Raw genomic sequence first — 18,066 nt, forward strand, 5'->3', positions numbered from 1 at the left:
TTGGAGGTGGGGCCTGGTGGGAGGTGACTGGATCATGAAGGCAATTTCTCATGAATAGTTTAGCACCATCCCTGCCTTGGTACTGTACTCACAGTAGTGAGTTAGTTCTCACGGGATTTGATCATTTAAAAGTGTGTGGCACCTCCCTACTCACTCTCTCTTGCCCCTGCCCCTGTCATGTGACACTCTTCACTCCCCTTTTGCCTTCTGCCATGATTGGAAGCTTCCTGAGGCCTCCCCAGAAGCAGATGCCCCTATGCTTCCTGTACAGCCTGCAGAACCGAGAGCCAATTAAACCTCTTTTCTTTATAAATTACCCAGTCTCAGGTATTTATTTATAGCAATGTGAGAATAGACCAATACACCATGGAATACTATGCAGCCATAAAACAAGAAGAAAATCATATCCTTTACAGCAATATGGATGCAGCTGGAGGCCATTACCCTAAGCAAATTAACACAGGAACAGAAAACCAAAAATCACATGTTCTCACTTATAAATGGGTATTCATGGACATAAAAATGGTAAAAATAGACACTAGAGACTACTAGAGAGGGGAGGGAGAGAGAGGAGCAAGGGTTGAAAAGCTAACTGTTGGGTACTATGCACACTACCTGGCTGATGGGATCATTGGCATCCCAAACCTCAGCATCACAAAATATATTCATGTAACAAACGTGCATGTGCACCCCCTGAATCTAAAATGAAAGTTGAAAATATTTTTTTAAAAAGAGTTTAGTACTTCCAGAGCAAAACAGATAGGTAGCCCATAAAGATACTGCTATTATATATAATAATCAAATATATATAGTATGTAATATACATATAATTTATATACAGATTATATAATTATATGTATATATAATCAAAAGATAGCAAGAACAGATAAGCAGAAAGCTGGGGTCAGCTGCTCCAGTGGAAATCCTTTGTCTAATTTTCAGACTAGAGCTAGTTCTCAGAGACCAAGTCCTCTGAGGACGGGCCTGGAATTCTGCAACAAAGGTATATAAACAATGACAGCCCCCTTCCTAGGCTTCCCTCAAAAAAACCTATGAAAAGCTGCAGTCACTTGCATAACTGCATTCTGGGGAAAGAGAATGCCCAGACTTTTTGAAGGCTGTCAGAGCAAGTTTGAGTTGGTACTGATATCTGGAGACTCAAAATGCCATCATTGTCCTCCCTTTGAGTAAGGACTTACGGGGACCAAGGAATAAACAAAGCGTGGACTCAGGTCCATTTCACATGGGTCCACTGGATCCACAAGTCCACCCAGGAGTGTTTACCTTGTTTCCAGAATGTAAGATTGAAATGAACATACTTATTAATTGGCAGAACCCCCACATAGATTTCTTGATCTGTGCAGTAAGAGCTGCTGTAATAGCAAAGCGCAAACCACTCACTGTCCACACCACTGACCCAGTCAAGATAGTAATTCAATACCAAAGTCACTTCCTAGGGGAAATGGCAGAGTGTAGTGCCACCCTCAGAAACTAACAGGAGGCAGAGATGTGGTGCTCCTCTAATATGCACTTAGCTCATTAGTCTGATCCTTACCCATATTAGGTGGATCATGGCAGATGACAAAGGACTGCTTACTGCAGGAAGCAAATTCTTACCATAAGAACTCCACATGTGGCTGTTAATTAGATCCCATTTGTCAATTTTGGCTTTTGTTTCCATTGCTTTTGGTATTTTAGTCAAGAAGTCTGTGCCCATGCCTACGTCCTGAATGGTATTGCCTAGGTTTTCTTCTAGGGTTTTTATGGTTTTAGGTTTTACATTTAAGTCTTTAATCCATCTTGAGCTAATTTTTGTGTAAGGCGTAAGGAACGAGTCCAGTTCCTGTTTTCTTCATATGGCTACCCAGTTTTCCCAGCACCACTAATTAAATAGGGAATCCTTTCCCCATTGCTTATTTTTTGTCAGGTTTGTCGAAGATCAGATGGTTGTAGATGTGTGGTGTTATTTCTGAAGCCTCTGTTCTGTTCCATTGGTCTATATATCTGTTTTGGTACCAGTACCATGCTGTTTTGGTTGTAGTATAGTTTGAAGTCAGGTAGCGTGATGCCTCCCGCTTTGTTCTTTTTGCTTAGGATTGTTTTAGCCATATGGGCTCTTTTTTGGTTCCATATGAAATTTAAAGTAGTTTTTTTAGTTCTGTGAAGAAAGTCAATGGTAGCTTGATGGGAATAGCATTGAATCTAAAAATTACTTTTTCATGATATTGATTCTTCCTATCCATGAGCACGGAATTTTTTTCCATTTGTTTGTGTCCTCTCTTATTTCCTTGAGCAGTGGTTTGTAGTTTTCCTTGAAGAGGTCCTTCACGTCCCTTGTAGGTTGGATTCCTAGGTATTTTATTCTCTTAGTAGCAATTGTGAATGGGAGTTCACTCATGATTTGGCTCTCAGCTTGTCTATTATTGTTGTATAGGAATGCTCATGATTTTTGCACATTAATTTTGTATCCTGAGACTTTGCTGAAGTTGTTTATCTGCTTAAGAAGTTTTGGGGCTGAGATGGTGGGGTTTTCTAAATATGCAATCATGTCATCTGCAAACAGGACAATTTGACTTCCTCTCTTCCTATTTGAATACCCTTTATTTCTTTCTCTGGCCTGATTGCCCTGGCCAGAACTTCCAATACTATGTTGAATAGGAGTAGTGAGAGAGGTCATCCTTGCCTTGTGCTGGTTTTCAAAGGGATTGCTTCCAGCTTTTGCTCATTCAGTATGATATTGGCTATGGGTTTGTCATAAATAGCTCTTATTATTTTGAGATATGTGCCATCAATACCTAGTTCATTGAGAGTTTTTAGCATGAAGCGGTGTTGAATTTTGTCAAAGGCCTTTTCTGCATCTATTGAGATAATCATGTGGTTTTTGTCATTGGTTCTGTTTATGTGATGGATTACATTTATTGATTTACATATGTTGGACCAGCCTTGCATCCCAGGGAGGAAGCCAACTTTGTCTTGGCTTTTGATGTGCTGCTGGATTCAGTTTGCCAGTGTTTTACTGAGGATTTTTGCATCGATGTTTATCAGAGATGTTGGCCTGAAATTTTCTTTTTTTGATGTGTGTCTGCCAGGTTTTGAAATCAGGATGATACTGGCCTCATAAAATAAGTTAGGGAGGAGTCCCTCTTTTGCTATTGTTTGGATTCATTTCAGAAGGAATGGTACAATCTCCTCTTTGTACCTCTGGTAGAATTCAGCTGTGAATCTGTCTGGTCCTGGGCTTTTTTTGGTTGGTAGGCTATTAATTACTGTCTCAATTTCAGAACTTGTTATTGGTCTATTCAGGGATTCGACTTCTTCCTGGTTTAGTCGTGGGAGTGTGTATGTGTCCAGGAATTTATCCATTTCTTCTAGATTTTCTTTTTTTTGGGGGGGTGGGAGGGGGGAGGACAGAGTTTCCGTCTTGTTGCCCAGGCTGGAGTGCAATGGCACAATCTCGGCTCACCGCAACCTCCCACTCCCGGGTTCAAGTGATTCTCCTGCCTCAGCCTCCCGAGTAGCTGGGATTACAGACATGTGCCACCATGCCTTGCTAATTTTCTATTTTTTAGTAGAGACAAGGTTTCTCCGTGTTGGTCAGGCTGGTCTTGAACTCCCAACCCCACGTGATTTGCCCACCTTGGCTTCCCAAAGTGCTGGGATTACAGGTGTGAGCCACTGTGTCTGGCCAATTTTCTAGTTTATTTGCATAGAGGTGTTTATAGTATTCTCTGATGGTAGATTGTATTTCTGTGGGATCAGTGGTGATATCTCCTTTATCATTTTTTATTGTGTCTATTTGATTTTTCTCTCTTATCTCTTTTATTAGTCCAGCTAGTGGTCTATCTGTTTTGTTAATCTCTTCAGAAAACCAGCTCCTGGATTCATTGATTTTTTAAAGGGTTTTTCGTATCTCTATCTTCTTCAGTTCTGCTCTGATCTTAGTTATTTCTTGTCTTCTGCTAGCTTTTGAATTTGTTTGCCCTTCCTTCTCTAGTTCTTTTAATTGTGATTTTAGGATGTCGATATTAGAGCTTTCCCACTTTCTGATGTGGGCATTTAGTGCTATAAATTTCCCTCTAAACACTGCTTTAGTTCTGTCCCAGAGATTACAGTAAGTTGTTTCTTTGTTCTCATTGGTTTCAAAGAACTTCATTATTTCTGCCTTAATTTCATTATTTACCCAGTAGTCATCCAGGAGCAGGTGGTTCCGTTTCCATGTAGTTGTACAGTTTTGAGTGAGTTTCCTAATCCTGAGTTCTAATTTTATTGCGCTGTGGTCTGAGAGACAGTTTGTTAGGATTTCCTTTCTTTTGCATTTGCTGAGGAGTGTTTTACTTCCAATTTTGTGGTCGATTTTAGAATAAGTGCAATGTGGTGCTGAGAAGAACGTATATTCTGTTGATTTGGGGTGGAGAGTTCTGTAGATATCTATTAGGTCTGCTTGGTCCAAAGCTGAGTTCAAGTCCTCAATATCCTTGTTAATTTTCTGTCTCATTGATTTGTCTAATATTGACAGTGGGATGTTAAATTCTCTCACTATTATTGTGTGGGAGTCTAAGTCTCTTTGTAGGTCTCTAAGAACTTGTTTTATGCATCTGGGTGCTTCTGTATTGGGTGCACATATATTTAGGATAGTTAGCTCTTCTTGTTGCATTGATCCCTTTACCATTATGTAATGCCCTTCTTTGTCTTTTTTGACCTTTGTTGGTTTAAAATATGTTTTATCAGAGACTAGGATTGCAACTCCTGCATTTCTTGCTTTCCATTTGCTTGGTAAATATTCCTCCATTCCTTTATTTTGAGACTATGTGTGTCTTTGCACATGAGATGAGTCTGCTGAATACAGCACAGCAATGGGTCTTGATTCTTTATCCAATTTGCCAATCTGTGCCTTTTAATTGGGGCATTTAGCCCATTTATATTTAAGGTTAATATTGTTATGTGTGAATTTGATCCTGTCATCATGACACTAGCTGATTATTTTGCACATTCATTGATGCAGTTTCTTCATAGTGTCGACAGTCATTATATTTTGGTGTGTTTTTGCAGTGGCTGGTACCAGTTTTTCCTTTCCATATTTAGTGCTTCCTTCAGGAGTTCTTGTAAGGCAGGCCCGGTGGTGACAAAATCCCTCAGCATTTGCTTGTATGTAAAGGCTTTTATTTCTCCTTCGCTTATGAAGCTTAGTTTGGCTGGATATGAAATTCTGGTTTGAAAATTCTTTTCTTTAAGAGTGTTGAATATTGGCCCCCACTCTCTTCTGGCTTGTACGTTTTCTGCAGAGAGATCCACTGCTAGTCTGATGGGCTTCCCTTTATGGGTAACCTGACCTTTCTCTCTGGCTGCCCTTAACATTTTTTCCTCTGTTTTAACCTTGGAGAACCTGATGATTATATGTCTTGGGGTTGCTCTTCTTGAGGAGTATCTTGGTGTTCTCTGTATTTCCTGAATTTGAATGTTGGCCTGTCTTGCTAGGTTGGAGAAGTTTTTCTGGATAATATCCTGATGTGTGTTTTCCAACTTGGTTCCATTCTCCCTGTCACTTTCAGGGACCCCAATCAATTGTAGGTTTGGTCTTTTCACATAGTCCCATATTTCTTGGAGGCTTTGTTCATTCCTTTTCATTCTTTTTTCTCTAGTCTTGTCTTCACACCTTATTTCAGTAAGTTGGTCTTCAAACTCTGATATCCTTTCTTCTGTTTGATCAATTCATCTATTGATACTTTGTATGCTTCACCAAGTTCTTGTGCTGTGTTTTTCAGCTCCATCAGATCATTTATGTTCTTCTCTAAACAGCTTATTCTAGTTAGCAGTTCCTGTAACCTTTTGTCAAGGTTCTTAGCTTCCCTGCGATGGGTTAGAACATGCTCCTTTAGCTTAGAGGTATCAGGGAACCAGCCCCCAATATTTCAATGTAGGTTCTTTCTATTTTTCCCTAAGTGTCGGCCAGTCTGAGAAATAAAGAGTACAAAGAGAGAAATTTTACAGCTGGGCCTCCTGAGGTGTCATCACATATTGGTAGGACCGTGATGGTGACCTCGAGCTGTAAAACCAGCAAGTTTTTATTAGGGATTTTGAAAGGGGAGGGGTTGTACAAACAGGGAGTAGGTCACAAGGATCACATGCTTCAAAGGGCTGTAAAGATCACAAGGCAAAGGCAAAATTAGAATTACTGATGAGGGCCCATGTCCCCCTGTGCATGCATTGTCTTGATAAACATCTTAACAGGAAACTGGGTTTGAGAGCAGACAACTGGTCTGACTTGAGAGCAGACAACCCATCTGACTAGAATTTACCAGGCTGGAATTTCCCAATCCTAGTAAGCCTGAGGGTACTGCAGGAGACCAGGGCATATTTCAGTCCTAATCTCAACTGCATAAGACAGACACTCCCAGAGTGGCTGTCTACAGACCTACCCCCAGGAATGCATTCCTTCCCTGGGGTCTCAATTATTAACATTCCTTGCTGGGAAAAGAATTCAGCGATATTTCTCCTACTTGCACGTCCATTTATAGGCTCCCTGCAAGACAAAAAATATGGCTCTATTCTGCCCAACCCCACAGGCAGTCAGACCTTATGGTTATCTTCCCTTGTTCCCTGAAAATTGCTGTTATTCTGTTCTTTTCCAGGGTGTACTGATTTCATATTGTGCAAACACATATTTTTTACAATTAGATTTCATATTGTTCAAACACATGTTCTACAATCACTTTGTGCAATAGTGGTCCTGAGGCAACATATGTTCTCAGCTTACGAAGATAACAGGATTAAGAGATTGAAGTAAAGACAGGCATAAGAAATTATAAGAGTATTGATTGGGGAAGTGATAAATGTCCATGAAATCTTCACAATTTGTGTTCAGAGATTGCAGTAAAGACAGGTGTAAGAAATTATAAAAGTATTAATTTTGGGAACGGATAAAAGTCCATGAAATCTTCACAATTTATGTTCTTCTGCCTCAGCTCCAGCCGGTCCCTCCATTTGGGGTCCCTGACTTCCTGCAACACAGAGGAGTTTGTTATTACCCACCTTCTGAAGCCTATTTCTGTCAATTTGTCAAACTCATTCTCTGTCCAGTTTTATGCCCTTGCTGGAGAAGAGTTGTGATCGTTTGAAGAAGAGACGTTTTGATTTTAGGAATTTTCAGCCTTTTTGCACTAGTTTTTTCCTCATCTTCCTGGATTCATCTACCTTTGATTTTTGAGGCTGATGATCTTTGGATGGGGTTTCTGTGTCGGGGTCCTTTTTGCTGATGTTGACGTTATTGCTTTCTGTTTGTTAGTTTATCTTGTAGCAGTCAGGCCTCTCTTCTGCAGTTTGCTGGAGGTCCACTCCAGACCCTATTTGCCTAGGTATCACCAGCAGAGGCTGCAGAACAGCAAAGATTGCTGCCTGCTGCTTCCTCTGAAAGCTTCATCCCAGAGGGGCACTGACCTGATGCCAGCCAGAGCTCTCCTCTGTGATGTGTCTGTCGACTCCTGTTGGGAGGTCTCTCCCAGTCAGGAGGCACTGGGGTCAGGGACCCACCTGAGGAGGCAGTCTGTTCCTTAGCAGTGCTTGAGCACTGTGCTGGGAGAACCCTCCTTGTTAGGATCTGCTGTTCTCTTCAGAGCAGGAAGGCAGGGATGTTTAAGTCCACTGAAGCTGCGCCTTCCCCCAGGTTCTCTGTCCCAGGGAGATGTGAGTTTTATCTTTAAGCCCCTGACGGGGGCTGCTGCTTTCTTTTGGAGATGCCCTGCCCATTGAGGAGGAATCTAGAGAGGCAGTCTGGCCACAGCCACTTTGCTGTGCTGTGTTGAGTTCTGCCCAGTCCAAACTTCCAGGCCTCCTTAGTGTTGTCAGGGGAAAACTGCCTACTCAAGCCTCAGTAATGGTGGATGTCCCCCTCCCCCACCAAGCTTAATTGTACCAGGTCAACTTCAGACTGCTGTGCTGACAGTGAGAATTTCAAGCCAGTGGTTCTTAGTTTGGTCGACTCCATGGGAGTGGGGCCCGCTGAGAAAGACCACTTGGCTCACTGGCTTCAGCCCCCTTTCCAGGGGAGTGAACAGCTCTGTCTCACTGGGGTTCCAGACACCACTGGAAACTCGTGTGCTAGCTCAGTGTCTGCCTGAACAGCTGCCCAGTTTTATGCTTGAAACCAGGGCCCTGGTGGTGTAAACACATGAGAGAATCTCCTGGTCTGTGGATTGCAAAAGCCATGGGGAAAGTGTAGTATCTGGGCTATATAGCGCAGTCCCTCACAGCTTCCCTTGGCTGAGAAAAGGAGACCCCGCTACCCCGCTCCTTGCACTTCCCAGGCAAGGTGACACCCCACCCTGCTTCTGCTCGCCTTCCATGGGCTGCATCCACTGCCTAACCAGTCCCAATGAGATGAAGAGGGTACCTCAGTTGGAAATATAGAAATCACCTGCCTTCTGCATTGGTCTTGCTGGGAGCTACAGGCTGGAGCTGTGCCTATTCTGCCATCTTTTCCAGCAATTCAAGAATGTATTAAATGTGAACTGGGTACAAGGGTGTGAGCCTGTAATCTCAGCTACTTGGGAGCCTGAGGTGGAAGGATCACACTTAAGCCCAGGCGTTTGAGTCCAGCCTCACAACATAGCAAGACCCCTTCTCAAACCAATAAAATCATGTCATATATTAAATGTGAAAAGCAAGGAATACTATATTCACTTTTTTAAAGGTAACAATTTGGGATTTCTCAGGCATCTTCATTATAGTTAGAACAAGTTTCAGATTAAAAGACAACTCTTCTGAGTTGTGCTGTTGAAAATGTTCTCCACTCTGAGCTTCAGCACTGTGAAGGATTAAACTACTATTCAGCAAATATTCATTCCCTTCCTCTTCGAGGTTCAGGCAGAGTATAATTCCATGCTTCATTGACCTTGGACTTGGTTAGGTAAGGTGTCTTGCTTTTGCTTTGGACAGAGGAGCTTCAGTGAAAATGATGTAAGCAGATGTCTTAAGAGGCATGGCAATAGGCTGACTCACACCCTAAAGCAAAGCCTCTCCTGTAAGCAAAAAAATGAATACATAAACAAATGCTTATCTTTGTAATCCCTAGAGCTTTGGGGTGGTTCCTTGTGCAACGTTATTGGGCAATAGCTGGCAATTACAAATATTATTTACATTGTCTAAGTATGATTCTAGGTAAAGACCATTCACCTGAAAGTAGCTGAGCTGTCAAACCAGAAGATGTGGAGCTCCACCTTGAAAAGACTTGGATGAGATTAGTCACCTAGAGAATGACCTGTTTTGTAAGCCTGGAATTATATAGATTACACTGAATCTTATGAAACTGAAGGCTCCATAGATTACCATTGGCTTAGCTTGATTTTATCAATTTTATCAATTTTATCAATGTGCCACGTACATCACACCTGGAAACCCTAAAAAATGTCTTTGCCCTTGTTCTGTACCTTATAGAGAATCTACAGTCATTTTCTAGTTCACACCACACAAATCCTATCTTCAAATATCCTGCAGCCATATTCTACCCTTAACACAAATAACGTGTCCAAGGTTTATCTGTAACTGACACTAGTTGTGAAAGAATTAGGAAAGGAAGTTTGGGCCCAAATAAGACAAATGCAAAATAAATAAAATCAGCCACAGGGAGATGCAGGGAGTTTCCAATCAACTATTTCCCAAATAGAAAGATGACTTGAGCAAATGTTGCTGCTGTCTGTAGCAAGCACATGACAGTTGAGAGAAGGCTGAGGTAATTGGACAGTTGATTATATATATAATTGATTATGTATATAATCAATGCCCAGAATTACACTTAGCAACTGTGGTATAATAAATAATATTTGGTCTTTGTTCCCAGTTCCAGGCCCACAATTCCTATAATCCTTGGGACCTCTGGAGCAATGAGTGTCTTTTAAATGTTAATGGGATGAGTGGTGGCTGGGGACTCCTAGAAAGCTTCAGGATGGAGCTGGTTGCCCAAGGAACCAATCATGTGATTAGAGGGTTGGAACTTTCAGCCCCGCCTCCCAACCTCCTGGGAGAAAGGGAAGAGGCACTGGAGACTAAGTCAGTCATCAATAGTCAATGATTTAATCAATCATGCCTACATAATAAAACCTCCATAAAAACCCCTAAACAACAGGGTCCAGAGAGCATCTGAGTTGGTATACACATTGAGGTGCAGAGAGGGTGGTGCACCCCAGTTCCATGGGGACAGAAGCTCCTATGCTAGAGACCCTTCTGGACCTTGCCCCATATACCTCGTTACCTGGCTGTTCACTTGTATCCTTTATAACAAGCCAGTAAACATAAGACAAATGCCTTCCTGAGTTTGGTGAGCCATTCCAGCAAATTATCAAACCTGGGGAGTGGGTTGTGGGAATTTCCAATTTATAGCTGATCAGTCAGAAGTATGTATGTCCCAAAAATTGCAACTGGCATCTGAATTGCAATTTTTTGGGGCCAAGCCCTTTACTTTGTGTGATCTGATGCTAATTCTAGGCAGATAGTGTCAGGATTGAATTCAATTGTAGGACACCTCATTGGTGTCAGAAATTTGAAGAAGTATACTTTGAAAAGACACCACATATTTGGTGTCAGAAGGAGAGAAACCTTTCATCTGGTGTCAGAAGTGGTGTGAGAAAAAAAATCACTTAGCAACCATCCAAAATACATTCTGCGAGGGGTGTAGTCAAGGGGTACACAAGTCTGAAGCACATGTAGAGTGCCCCTGAAAATGGCAGACTGATGGGTTATGTACAAACATAGTCAAGGAAGCTTTCATTTACCAGAGTCTAAAGCATTTTTTGAGGGTGTCGCTTGTCTTTTGATGGAAGTTCTTGTGCTCCTTCTTTAGCCTAGGCTTTTCGTCTGCTGGGTGTGAAGTGTCTCTTCTGTAGCCTGTGTAAGTGCCCAGTGCCTGACTGCTCACCTGATTCAGCCGTCTCTTGATAGCTCCTTAACACATCACTCTCTTGACTCAATTCCCACCTTTCTGGCAGCTCCTCCTGTCTTCTATGTCAGTTCCCTTCTTCTACTATAGGTTGCAGTTTTCTGTGTTCCATCTTCAACCCCCTCACTAAACACATTATTTCTGGGTGATCTCATGGCTGCAATCGTGATTTAATTGGTAATGAGCCCAAAATATATGTCTTTTATTTAACTCCACATCCACATATTTAATTGTCTGCTTAAACAGACCCACCTATTTCTGAGATATTTCAATCTCAACAAGTCCAAAATTGAACTCATTATTCTTCTCTGGTATTGACCACCCCATCCTCCCATCCCCTAGCCTCTCTGTAATGCACACACAAAAAGGGACAAAGCCATTAAGTTGCAAGTCATCACTGACTCCTCCCTCCTGCAACACCCCCATACCCCATATGAGAAGTCTCTTTTTAGAGATGGGGTCTTGCTGTATTGCCCAGGCTGGATTCAAACTCCTAGGCTTAATTGATCCTCTTACCTCAGTCTCCTAAGTAGTTGGGATTACAGGTACATACCACTGCATCCAGCATCCAATCTGAGAAGTCTTGACTTAAGCTTTTTTTTTTTTTTTTTTTTTTGACAGAATGTTGCTCTTTTGCCCAGGATGGAGTGCAGGGGTGTGATCTCAGCTCACTGCAATTTCCACCTCATAGATTCAAATGATTCTCTGGCCTCAGCCTCCCGAGTAGCTGGGATTACAGGTGTGCGCCACCATGCTCAGCTAATTTTTGTATTTTTAGTAGAGACCAGGTTTCACCATGTTGGCCAGACTGGTCTCAAACTCCTGACCTCAGATAATCTGCTCACCTTGGCCTCCCAAAGTGCTGGGATTACAGGTGTGAGCCACCACACATGGCAATTTAAGCTTTTAAATAGGAATGGGAAACAAGGTATTCTGTGACTCAGAGATGGAGCCATTGATGAAAACAGAAGAATGAGAAAGGAGAACTATTTATATTAGAAGTGGTTTTTTAGAAATACAAAGTTGAGGTGTTTACTATTATAATATCCATGCATGGCTACTTAACAATCAGTAGGAAATTTGAAATTAAATATATAAACTTGAGGGTTTTCTGGGTGGATGCAATCGTTGAAATCATAGAAATTTTAAAATACAGAAAAAGAACAAGGTTAGAGAACAGAACTTTGAAAAATGCCTAAATTTCTACACTGAGTAGAAGAAAGGAATTTAGTGAGAAAGTTTATTAAAAAACAGACCTAAAGGAAGGACTAAAGTAGTAAAATATATTGAAAGCAACAAAGGAAAGAGTTATAAGAATAAGGCAGAGGTCAACTTTCTCCATTATAAGAAAAATGTAAAGCAAAATTTGAAAAAGATTCTACTTTCACCTATCACATAAGTGGAGATATAAACATTTTATATTATTCTATGTTAATGAAAGTCTAGGGGAAAAGGCACTCCTGTACATTTTTAGTGGAGTGTAACTTGGTTCAATATCACTGGAGACAATTTGGCAGAAACAATTGTTATAATAATTTGTGAAGTCATTTGACCCAAAAATTTCCTTAGAGAAAAAATGTAGCCCACAGACATATTTACATACTCAAGCAATTATTGTAGAAGATAATTTATTATAGGATTATTTATTGTAAATAAAGGTAATAAACAAGTAACCTTTAATAAGGGCAAGTTAAAGAAATTACAGTACATACATAAAATGAAACCATATGCACTTGTTAAAAACAATGACTTGTGTCTGTATGCACTGATATGGGCAATTCTCAAGAGGTATTATTAATGAAAAAAAACAGGTGCACACAGGATGCTACCACTTCTCCTACAAAAGGCTGTCTCATGGAAGAGCGGGTGGGTGTGAATAGGTATGCTTTTATACACACAGACTAACTCTGGAAATCTTCACACATGCACAAACTAGTAACAGAGGGATTTGGGAGACTGGAGAAAAAGGTTTTCTTTTTCTGCATTTGTATTATTTAATATTTTTAATATAAGCGAATTTTTTAAAAATGAGAGACTTTTTTTTTTCTTGGCAAATTAGTTTCCCTGCCTTGGCCAACCAATAACAACCACTAGAAGTGCTCAAAGTTTGTTTCAAAATATCATTTTAAATGTATAGGTAAACTGACCAAGAAGGAGGATTCCTAATTGACCAAAAACTAAGTGGAAAGAGGAATTCAAAGAGATAAGTTGGCATTTTCCCCAACAGCATTTGTTGAACTCGAAGAACTAGAGTTTGGGTTTTCAAGTATAAAGTCTTTGGGGCTTTCCCAAGTTGGGGAGTCAAATAAGAGACACTCCTCTTAAAGACACACTCTCGGGATAAAGGTGACCTTTAAGTAACTCTTGCTCCTTCTTTCCACCCTTGGCCCCACCAGAGGACAGAAAGGATATTTTCCTATTATGAAGCTTGGTTTATGGAAAAGAAGGAAAAATTACAAACTAACCTTCACATGATTTTGTCGTCCAAATACATCCTGCATGAGAGAGTTTAAAATATATTAAGCCAAGAGTTTAGCTGAAAATACCCGAAGTTTCAAGTGCTGAGAAGTCCACCATATAAGTCCCACAGATAAACTTCCAAGGAGCTGGACTTCACAATTAGAAATTATGAAAACACGAGGGAACAAAACTCTATGAATGAGATAAACAGAAGAAAGAGACCCACAAATACATGTGACTTTTAGAATTTTCAGATACAAAATATAAAATAAGAATGGGTTGAAAATATTCTTGTAAGGAACAAGAAGAATTGTTCCTTACATGAACTGTTCCTAAAACATGATAATTTTTTAAAACAAGCTTATTTAAGAAATAACTAAATATAACTTCTAGACATTTTTAAAACATAATAAAAATTAAAATATCAATAAATGAATTTAGTAGAATCCAGATTTAATGAATTACAGAACAGAACTAGAGAAGTGTTTCCTAATGTAGCACAAAGAAAAGCAAAAGAGAAATGAGGGGAATGGAGTTCAGAGTGTCACGTTCCAATATAAATGTCCTGTGAGAATTTCAGCAGAAGAAAAGGGAGAAAATGGAAGAAATGTAATATTTGAGCAGATAATGACTGAGAATCTTTGAGAATTGATGAACTGGTTAAAGAACACCAGTCCTCAGATTCAGATTTGAATAATCTCAAGCACAATAAATAAAATAAATCCACACTTAGACATGTCATGGTAAATGTGCTGAAAACTAATGACAAAAGTAATCTGCATAAACAGAAATGACAATTAGTCTGGACAATTGAATGCTCAAAAGCAAAAACTGTAGTCTGAAAGAGTGAAATAGGATCTTCAACATGAGAAAAATTAACTGTCAATATAAAACTATACAAAATATCTTTGTAGGAAACAAAAATTCCTCTTAGAAGTATCTTTTCTAAAGTTCCCTTAGAAAAATCTTTTAGAAGATTTTTTAGAAATAAAATGAGCCAAAATGTCTTTTTATCTTATTAAGAATGTCCTTTAAACACAGTATCTTTCAGAAATGAAAATTAAAAAAAAAAAAAGTTTCAGTCAAGTACAAACTGAGAACATTGCCACCAGCAAACCTTATAAGCAAAATGGTCCCAGAAAGAATGATGAGCAAAGAAAGTCATAAAATGTGAATAATAAATCTAAACAAACACTAGCTACATACAACAATAATAAATGTGTTGTTTTAAAGAGTTAAGATAAGATTGACACATCCAAAACCATCACAGGTAGAGATGATCAAATTTGAATTGGTCTGAGGTTCTTGTACTGCTTGAGAGGAGATTGTAGATTTTAAAGAAATAAATAATTGTATATGCTAACATTGCTAGGGTTATTTAAAGAAAGTAGAAATGCAGTATATAACTTATAAACAAAACTAAGAAATGATCAAGCATATTCTATCCTTTCAAAAGAAGGAATAGAAGTCACAGGAGAGAGAGAAAAAGAACCACAGAAAAGGCAGAACCAGGCCATTGTGGGGAGATGCAGAGGTTGAGCCCTGGCATTCCAGTATATCCAAATCCCCACAAGAGATTTTAAAAACCAGACAAAACCTCCATAGCAAAGACAAGAACCCACAGATAACATTCCAGCAAAATTAGGTGACAAGTGAGAACCAACCAGCAAGACCTTCATGGTATCCAGCTTCCATAGAGGGAGAGGAGGGAAGCAACAGACGGCTGACAGATCAAGGACAAGGGAACCCAAAACAGCCAACAAGTAGCACCCTAAAGTGTGTTGGGCCAATTTGAGAACAACAGCAGAAATAGAAGGGGTTGACCCACTCCTACAGAAGGTGAGTACAGTGTATCCATGGTAGGAACTGACTGTGCTACTGCAGCCTAATCCCTAGCAAGTCCACACACCCACCCACCTAGGCTCCCATCCAAGAGAGGGCCCAGCAATAAGGAGACATTTCTAACAGAGTAATTAAAATTTTGGGGGTGGAGCCAAGATGGCCAAATAGAAACAGCTCCAGTCTACAGCTCCCAGCGTGAGCGATGCAGAAGATGGGTGATTTCTGCATTTCCAACTGAGGTACCGGGTTCATCTCACAGGGGAGTGCTGGACAGTGGGTGCAGGAAAGTGGGTGCAGCACACAGTGCGTGAGCTGAAGCAGGGCGAGGCATCACCTCACCCGGGAAGCGCAAGGGGTCAGGGAATTCCCTTTCCTAGTCAAAGAAAGGGGTGACAAACGGCACCTGGAAAATCGGGTCACTCCCACCCTAATACCGCGCTTTTCCAATGGGCTTCACAAACGGCACACCAGGAGATTATATTCCGCACCTGGCTTGGAGGGTCCTATGCCCACGGAGCCTCACTCATTGCTAGCATAGCAGTCTGAGATCAAACTGCAAGGTGGCAGTGAGGCTGGGGGAGGGGCACCCGTCATTGCTCAGGCTTGAGTAGGTAAACAAAGCAGCCAGGAAGCTCGAACTGGGTGGAGCCCAACACAGCTCAAGGAGGCCTGCCTGCCTCTGTAGGATCCACCTCTGGGGGCAGGGCACAGACAAACAAAAGACAGCAATAACCTCTGCAGACTTAAATGTCCCTGTCTGACAGCTTGGAAGAGAGTAGTGGTTCTCCCAGCACGCAGCTTGAGATCTCAGAACAGGCAGACTGCCTCCTCAAGTGGGTCCCTGAACCCCAAGTAGCCTAAGTGGGAGGCACCCCCCAGTAGGGGTGGACTGACACCTCACACAGCTGGGTACTCTTCTGAGACAAAACTTCCAGAAGAAAGATCAGGCAGCAGCATTTGCGGTTCACCAATATCCACTGTTCTGCAGCCACCGCTGCTGATACCCAGGCAACCAGGGTCTGGAGTGGACCTCCAGTAAACTCCAACAGACCTGCATCTGAGGGTCCTGACTGTTAGAAGGAAAACTAACAAACAGAAAGGACATCCACACCAAAATCCCATCTGTACATCACCATCATCAAAGACCAAAGGTAGATAAAACCACAAAGATGGGGAAAAAACAGAGCAGAAAAACCGGAAACTCTAAAAATTAGAGCGCCTCTTCTCCTCCAAAGGAATGCAGCTCCTCACCAGCAACGTAACAAAGCTGGACGGAGAATGACTTTGACGAGTTGAGAGAGGAAGGCTTCAGAAGATCAAACTACTCCGAGCTAAAGGAGGAAGTTCGAACCAACGGCAAAGAAGTTAAAAACTTTGAAAAAAAATTAGATGAATGGATAACTAGAATAATCAACGCACAGAAGTCCTTAAAGGACCTGATGGAGCTGAAAACCATGGCACGAGAACTACATGACGAATGCACAAGCCTCGGTAACTGATGTGATCAACTGGAAGAAAGGGTATCAGCGATGGAAGGCGAAATGAATGAAATGAAGCATGAAGAGAAGTTTAGAGAAAAAAGAATAAAAAGAAATGAACAAAGCCTCCAAGAAATATGGGACTATGTGGATATATTCCAGGAGAATTTCCCCAATCTAGCAAGGCAGGCCAACATTCAAATTCAGGAAATACAGAGAACGCCACAAAGGTACTCCCCGAGAAGAGCAATTCCAAGACACATAATTGTCATATTCACCAAAGTTGAAATGAAGGAAAAAATGTTAAGGGTAGCCAGAGAGAAAGGTTGGGTTACCCACAAAGGGAAGTCCATCAGACTAACAGCGGATCTCTCGGCAGAAACTCTACAAGCCAAAAGAGAGTGGGGGCCAATACTCAACATTCTAAAAGAAAGGAATTTTCAACCCAGAATTTCATATCCAGCCAAACTAAGCTTCATAAGTGAAGGATAAATAAAATACTTTACAGACAAGCAAATGCTGAGACATTTTGTCACCAACAGGCCTGCCCTGCAAGATCTCAGGAAGGAAGCACTAAACATGGAAAGGAACAACTGGTACCAGCCACTGCAAAAACATGCCAAATTGTAAAGACCATCAAGGCTAGGAAGAAACTGCATCAACTAACGAGCAAAATAACCAGCTAACATCATAATGATGGGATCAAATTCACACATAACAATACTAACCTTAAATGTAAATGGGCTAAATGCTCCAATTAAAACACACACACTGGCAAATTGGATAAAGAGTCAAGACTCATCAGTGTGCTGTATTCAGGAAACCCATCTCACATGCAGAGACACACATAGGCTCAAAATAAAGGGATGGAGGAAGACCTACCAAGCAAATGGAAAACAAAAAAAGGCAGGAGTTGCAATGCTAGTCTCGGATAAAACAGACTTTAAACCAACAAAGATCAAAAGAGACAAAGAAGGCCGTCACATAATGGTAAAGGGATCAATTCAACAAGAAGAACTAACTATCCTAAATATATATGCACCCAATACAGGAGCACCCAGATTCATAAAGCAAGTCCTTAGTGACATACAAAGAGACTTAGACTCCCACATAATAATAATGGGAGACTTTAACTCACCACTGTCAACATTAGACAGATCAACAAGACAGAAAGTTAACAAAGATATCCAGAAATTGAACTCAGCTCTGCACCAAGCGGACCTAATAGACATCTACAGAACTCTCCACCACAAATCAACAGAACATACAATCTTTTCAGCACCACACGACACCTATTCCAAAATTGACCACATAGTTGGAAGTAAAGCACTCCTCAGCAAATGTAAAAGAACACAAATT

Source organism: Gorilla gorilla, chromosome 7 (genome assembly GCF_029281585.2).
Source record: "Gorilla gorilla gorilla isolate KB3781 chromosome 7, NHGRI_mGorGor1-v2.1_pri, whole genome shotgun sequence".
Classification (NCBI taxonomy): domain Eukaryota; kingdom Metazoa; phylum Chordata; class Mammalia; order Primates; family Hominidae; genus Gorilla; species Gorilla gorilla.